This window comes from Bison bison, unplaced genomic scaffold, assembly GCF_000754665.1.
Source record: "Bison bison bison isolate TAMUID 2011002044 unplaced genomic scaffold, Bison_UMD1.0 scf7180017864259, whole genome shotgun sequence".
Taxonomy (NCBI): Eukaryota; Metazoa; Chordata; class Mammalia; order Artiodactyla; family Bovidae; genus Bison; species Bison bison.
In genome coordinates, this window is record NW_011494831.1 from 1,418,626 (window position 1) to 1,425,586 (window position 6,961).

The following is a 6,961-nucleotide window of genomic DNA, read 5'->3' on the forward strand; positions in this document are numbered from 1 at the left end:
AATATGCTATCTACGTTGGTCATAACTTTCCTTCCAAGGAGTAAGTGTCTTTTAATTTCATGGCTGCAGTCACCATCTGCAGTGATTTTGGAGCCCCCCAAAATAATGTCAGCCACTGTTTCCACTGTTTCCCCATCTATTTCCCATGAAGTGATGGGACCAGATGCCATGATCTTCGTTTTCTGAATGTTGAGCTTTAAGCCAACTTTTTCACTTTCCACTTTCACTTTCATCAAGAGGCTCTTTAGTTCTTCACTTTCTGCCATAAGGGTGGTGTCATCTGAATAGCTGAGATTATTGAGATTTCTCCCGGCAATGTTGATTCCAGCTTGTGCTTCCTCCAGCCCAGCGTTTCTCATGATGTACTCATGATATAAGTTAAATAAGCAGGGTGACAATATACAGCCTTGACATACTCCTTTTCCTATTTGGAACCAGTCTGTTGTTCCATGTCCAATTCTAACTGTTGCTTCCTGACCTGCATACAGATTTCTCAAGAGGCAGGTCAGGTGGTCTGGTATTCCCATCTGGTTCAGATTTTTCCACAGTTTATTGTGATCCACACAGTCAAAGGCTTTGGCATAGTCAATAAAGCAGAAATAGGTGTTCTTTTGAAACTCTCTTGCTTTTTCAACGATCCAGCAGATGTTGGCAATTTGATCTCTCAGTTGTGTCCTATTATTCGTGACTCCAAGGACTGTAGCCCTCCAGTCTCCTCTGTCCATGGATTTTCCAGGCAACACTGCTGTGGTGGGTTTTAATTTCCTTCTCCAGGCGATCTTCCCGGCCCAAAGATAGAACCTGGATCTCCCACATTGCAGGCATTTTTTTTTTAAACTGTCTGAGCCACCAGGGAAGCCCAAAAGCATCAATTTCTTGGCACTCAGCCTTCCTTATGGTCCAACTCTCCCATCCATTCATGACTGCTGGAAAAACCATAGCTTTTACTAGATGGGCCTTTGTCGGCAAAGTAATGTCTCTGCTTTTTAATATGCTGTCTATGTTGGTCATAGATTTTCTTCCAAGGAGCAAGTGTCTTTTAATTTCATGCCTGGATTCACAATCTGAAAGTATTTTGGAGCCCAAGAAAATAAAGTCTGTCACTGGTAAAATTGGTAGGTACCAAGAGTCAATGCAGAGTTCCCAGGTGATGCTAGTGGTCAAGAACCCACCTGCCAGTGCAGAAGTCCTAGGAGTCGGAGGTTCAATTCCTAGGTTGGGAAGATCCCCTGGAAACCTATTCCAGTATTCTTGCCTGGAGAATCCCATGGATGGAGGAGCCTGTCAGGCTACAGTCCATAGAGTTGCACAGAGTCAGACATGAGTGAAGCAACTTAGCATTGCACACATGAAGTAATGCTCTCAAAACAAGTCTTGATGAAGAAGGTATTAGTCTTGGTAAATAAGTTATTTTTGTAGCCTCATGGTCTTAACTTCCAGGAGAAATATTTCCTAGAGGAAGTAGCTAAGTATTGCTTAACAAAGGGACAGAAAATCGTGCCTGTCAGGCTTGCCAAAGATTGGGTAGGTAAGTGTATTTGGTGCCTGTGTTGTCCAACACTAGGATAGGGAATTATATTGGATTTGGTTCTCACTAGACAATACCAAATATTCTCCAAAGTAGTTGTGTCCATTTATAGTCCCAACATAATTATTATTATTCCACATCTTCACCAAGCTTTAGTAGTGTATCATTTTTGCTTAGTTTTGCCAATCTAATAAATATGAAATGACACTTCACTGTCATTTTATTTTGTATTTTCTTGATTACCACTAAGATTTAACATCTTTCCATGTGACTGTTGGATTTAGTCTTCTGTTAATATTTACATTCCTTGCCTGTTTTTCTATTCTTTGTGTAATTATTCCTTGCTGTGCTGTTCCTATATATATACTCTAGACAATAATATTTTGATGAGCATAAGCAATAAGCATTTCAAATATCTTCTCCTAGTCTATGCCTTGTAATTTATCTTAATATCTGATATGTTTTGTTAAACAGATTTTTAAAAATTAAATGTAGGAAAATTAATAATTTTTATGCTTTGGGTTTATTCTTCAAGAAATTCTTAAAATATTTTCCTCTATCTTTTGCTTAGAAATGTTTTCATTTCATATTTAGATCTTTAAACTGTCTCAGACTTATTTTTCTGTGCAGCAAGAGAATATTGTACTCAAGAACTACCATGGTAATACTTCTTTTTAAAAATTCCCAAATCAATGGATTATAGCAAAAAGTAATTGTTTGCATTTCATACAATTGGATTGATTATAGTTTGGCTAAATCTTGGCTAGGTTCAGCAGAGTTTGGCTCCAGACTGTAAGTCCTGGTCAAATTTGCATTACACATATGTTACTTTATTTTGTGAAAGTGGAAAAAAAAAGCAAACCCAGCCTCACTAGAACATTTCTAGTCCCTGATCACCTGACATCTGCTAACATCCGAACAGTCAAAGCAGCACAGATGGCCAAGCTCAGAATCTGTGGGATGGGGAATGGACTTTGTCACTAGTAGAAGAACTGCAAAGTCCCATGACAATGGGTTTAGATTCAGGGTGGGGTGAAAAATTGGAAATAATAATGAAATCTAACACAGGTTACCCTCTCGGTTACGATTAACACATTTCTCCCCCACCCAAAGTTCACTCCGTTCTTTCTACACCCCCAAAGACTCATCCAGTCAAGGTATTAGGCTTTAAATCCAGCTTATTATCTACCTCATACCTAGTTGTAATTTTAGAACTAAAAAGACAAGTTATCTGCCTCCTACACACCCAGCATACAGTGATGAAACACCAACAGGATAACTGCAATATACTCATTCAAAAAAAGAAAAAGAGTGAAGACATATACCAGTTAGTGAGAGGAATTTTGAATCTATTGGGCAAAAAGTACCAGGTTCCTTTTCATTAAGCCTGGGAACATATCTTGATTAGATGCCAGTTTAAAATCCTGGGAATGGCTCTCTATCCCATGGTTTTTTTTTTCCCCAATGATGCTTGGATGTGCTGTCTCCTGTGTATTTTTCCACTATTTTTTTTCTGATCACTTCTGCAGAGGGCATTGGAGCATATTTTATTCTTGGCAACTGAACAGCTTTATCAGTTTGCTTCCTGTCTGTAGTGTGATGTGATCCACGGGTATTTTTCAATTAGTCTCAGTCTTTTTAAATCAAGGCTGACGACATTATTGCCAAAGCAATTCTCTCATAAAATCTTGTGGTTTTCAATGTGTTTTATTCTAGTCAATCTCATGTGCTAAAAGCCATATCCACAGAGCCTTTTGAAACTTGTTCCTCTCTTTCTAGACTAAATTACAGAGAGTTTGGGCACATTTGCTTCTATGGGGCCATGTTCTTAATCCTTCTAGAAGAGCTGTTGTCTGGTAGAAAAGAATTTTGTCATAAGTCCTAACAAATGGTCCAGTAGTCAAAATTTTAATATGGCTTTTACTTTGAAACCATGTTTCTTTTATTTTCTTAAAGCAATCTATTGTTAATTAAAATTATCCACATAATTTATAAATTTCTACCCTCTTGTTTTTGGTATCATGTGTTTTTTCTAACTTCATTTTTATTATTATTTAAAGTGAAAGTGAAAGTCACTAAGTCGTGTCCGACTCTTTGTGACCCCATGGACTATACCATCCATGGAATTCTCCAGACCAGAATACTGGAGTGGGTAGCCTAAACTTATCCCTTAATTGTACTTTGAGTGAGGGCTATGGATGATAAACTCTTGGCTTTATACAAATGAAAATGTTTTTACTTGATGTCATTATTTTGTCTCTATTCTTAAATGATAGTTAATTTGTATATACAATTCTACATTGCCAGTTATTTTCCTCCTGAATTTTGAGGCTCTTATCCCATTGTATTTGGGCATCTATCATTGCTAATTTAAAAAATTTGTTTTTTGTGTGTGAAACTTATCCCTTTCTAAGTAATCTGCCTTTCTCTCTAGTAATTTTTAAGGGTTTATCTCTACCCTTATTATTCTGTAGTTTAACAGTAATGTACCTCGATGTGGATTTATTTTTGTATATATTGGCATTTAAAGTATACTTTGAATCTGAAGAATCATATTTCTCTTAAATTCTGGAAAAAACTTCAGATTTTACCTCTTTAGATATTACTTCTGATCCATTTATTTTATTATTTTCTTTTGAGAATCTATAGATATATTCTTGAGTCTCTCCATCTATCTTTTATGTACATCTATCTATGCTTCTTTACTGATTATTCACATTTTTCATCCTTTTTTCTTTTATCTTCATTCTTAGTGATGTCTTCAGTACTAACTTATTCTATGTATACAGCCCAGAGTTCCACCAGTTATTTGAGTGATTTTAAATCAATGACTATACTTTTTCATCCCAAGATTTCTAATTAGTTCTTCTTATACTCACCTTGTTTAATTTCTGTAACTTTTTGATTCATGATCTATTGATCATTTCCCCTAATATCCAAGAGTACTCTATATCCTTAAAGTCTTTTGTCAAACTGCTACATAAAATTAATTTCAACCAAAGTGAATTAATATGGTCCTGACCATTAATTTTTCATTGGTTTTTAACATTGGATTTCATAATCTTTTAGAATTTTGCTGTTAAATGTAGTTCTGAAGGGAAATTTGTTTGTATGTCTTTTATTTTCTATCTCCTGGTTAAACTCCAGAGTGGGTTCAGAGGGAAAAAAAATCTATTACTGAATATATCATTAGCTCTATTTAGAAATTCTGCAATTGTCTCTGCTCATTCCATGGACTTGCCATGAGCATATCTGGGGGGTCATTGTGAGGGTACCTCCAAGGGGTGGATTGTGAGTGTATCTCAGATCCAGTCACCAAGTAGTGGGTATCTGTTTCAGTCTCAGTACTGCTGGACTCTATTCATATCTTCCAGCAATGATTGCCCATAGCCTGCTAAAAGCTAAAAACTCAAGTTGATCAGATTTTTTTTTCCACCTTTTTCTGTGACGGCAGGATGGTTTCAGCATCTTGACTTCAACGTGCCCCTGTCCCACATGAAACAGTTTTAGTCCTCTGAAACCTATAGAAGCTGAGTTCCTACTATCTCTGCTTGTTTTTATACTTAAAGGTCAGCTTGTGTGTGCCTTCAGTCTTGCTCATGGCTTTGTATTTCAGTTCTGTTTCTGGTCCCCAGAGATGCCTTTTTTATATGACTCTTCCTAGATCATTTTGATTTACTATTTTACATATTACTGCTGTATGTTTGGAGTGGAAGGGAAATGTTATGCTTTAAATTCAATGCAGAAAATTTGGTCAGAGAATCATAACATTTATTTTTTTGTGGGGAAATTATAACATTTAATTTATTTTTTAAAAATTCAATTGTCTTTGTTAATGGCTACCCATTCAAGTATTCTTGCCTGGCAGGCTCTTCCATCCATGGGGTCGCAAAGAGTGACTGAGCACTGCCACCACCACAAAGGCTGCAAACTATCTAACTGGTCTGAATATGGCTTGGAGGAAGTTTCTTGAAAAGACAAAAAAGGAAAAGACAAAAGGAAAACAAAAACAAATTGAGAATATGTACAGCAATAAGTTTGTAGCTGGCAGTTGAAAAGTAATCTGATAACTTGTATTTTTAATATTTTCTCTAGGGCTTCCCTGGTGGTTCAACTGGTAAAGAAGCCACCTGCAATGCGGGAGACCTGGGTTCAATCCCTGGGTTGAGAAGATCCCCTGGAGAAGGGATTGGCTACCCACTCCAGTATTCTGGCCTGGAGAATTCCATGGACTGTGTAGTCCATGGAGTTGCAAAGAGTCTGGGCGACTTTCACTTTCACTAGGACACTGAGATCTGTTCACAGGTATACTTCAGGAAATCTTATCTCTGAGCATTAACATGATAAACATGACAATATAATATTTACTGTTTTTCCTTAATTGCCTGTCTTCGAAGAAACTAGAATACTGCATGGGAGGATCAGTTTGTTACTCAAGCATACTGATGGAATGGCCTAACTGTGTTTCATGTTCTTTCAAAAATTCTTGAATATGGTTTCACACCCTCCAGGTCTATCCGATGTCCTACTCTTTTTAGCTGGGGGAGTGTGTGTACACCTCCTTGGGCTTGCTACAGAATGACAAGGCTCCCTGCAAAACAAGATTCAGCCTGAATCTAGGTGCTAAATGAGATTCCTCCCCTTGGAACACTGATGGACCTTGGCATACCCTCAACAACAGGAGCATATCAAAAATAAATCAGGCAGTACAGACAACAACAAAAATACTAGAGACAACCAAGAGCTAGTCAGGGCTGGATAAGAAGGATCATCACGTACACAGTGACATTCCATAAAGAACAAGAGAGGTAGCAGTTTTGCCTAACACACAGAAACGAACACAGAGAGCCAAGCAAAATGAGGAGCTGAAGAAATATGTTCCAAGTGAAAGAACAAGACAAACTTCACGGACACACTTTAATGATACAAAGATAATAATCTATCTGATAAAGAATTCAAAGTAATGGTGATAAAGATGCTCTCTGAACTTGAGAGTGAAAGGACACAGTAAGAACTTCGGTGAAAACTCTACCTAGAGAATGCAAAAAAGAACCAATCAGAGCTAAAGTATACAGTAGCTGAATTGAAACATACACTCAGTTCAGTTCAGTTCATTCGCTCAGTCCTGTCTGACTCTTTGTGACCCCATGAATTACAGCACGCCAGGCCTCCCTGTCCATCACCATCTCTCGGAGTTCACTCAAACTCACGTCCATCGAGTCGGTGATGCCATCCAGCCATCTCATCCTCTGTCATCTCCTTCTCCTCCTGCCGCCAATCCCTCCCAGCATCAGGGTCTTTTCCAATGAGTTAACTCTTCGCATGAGGTGGACAGAGTACTGGAGTTTCAGCTTTAGCATCATTCCTTCCAAAGAACACCCAGGACTGATCTCCTTTAGAATGGACTGGTTGGATCTCCTTGCAGTCCAAGGG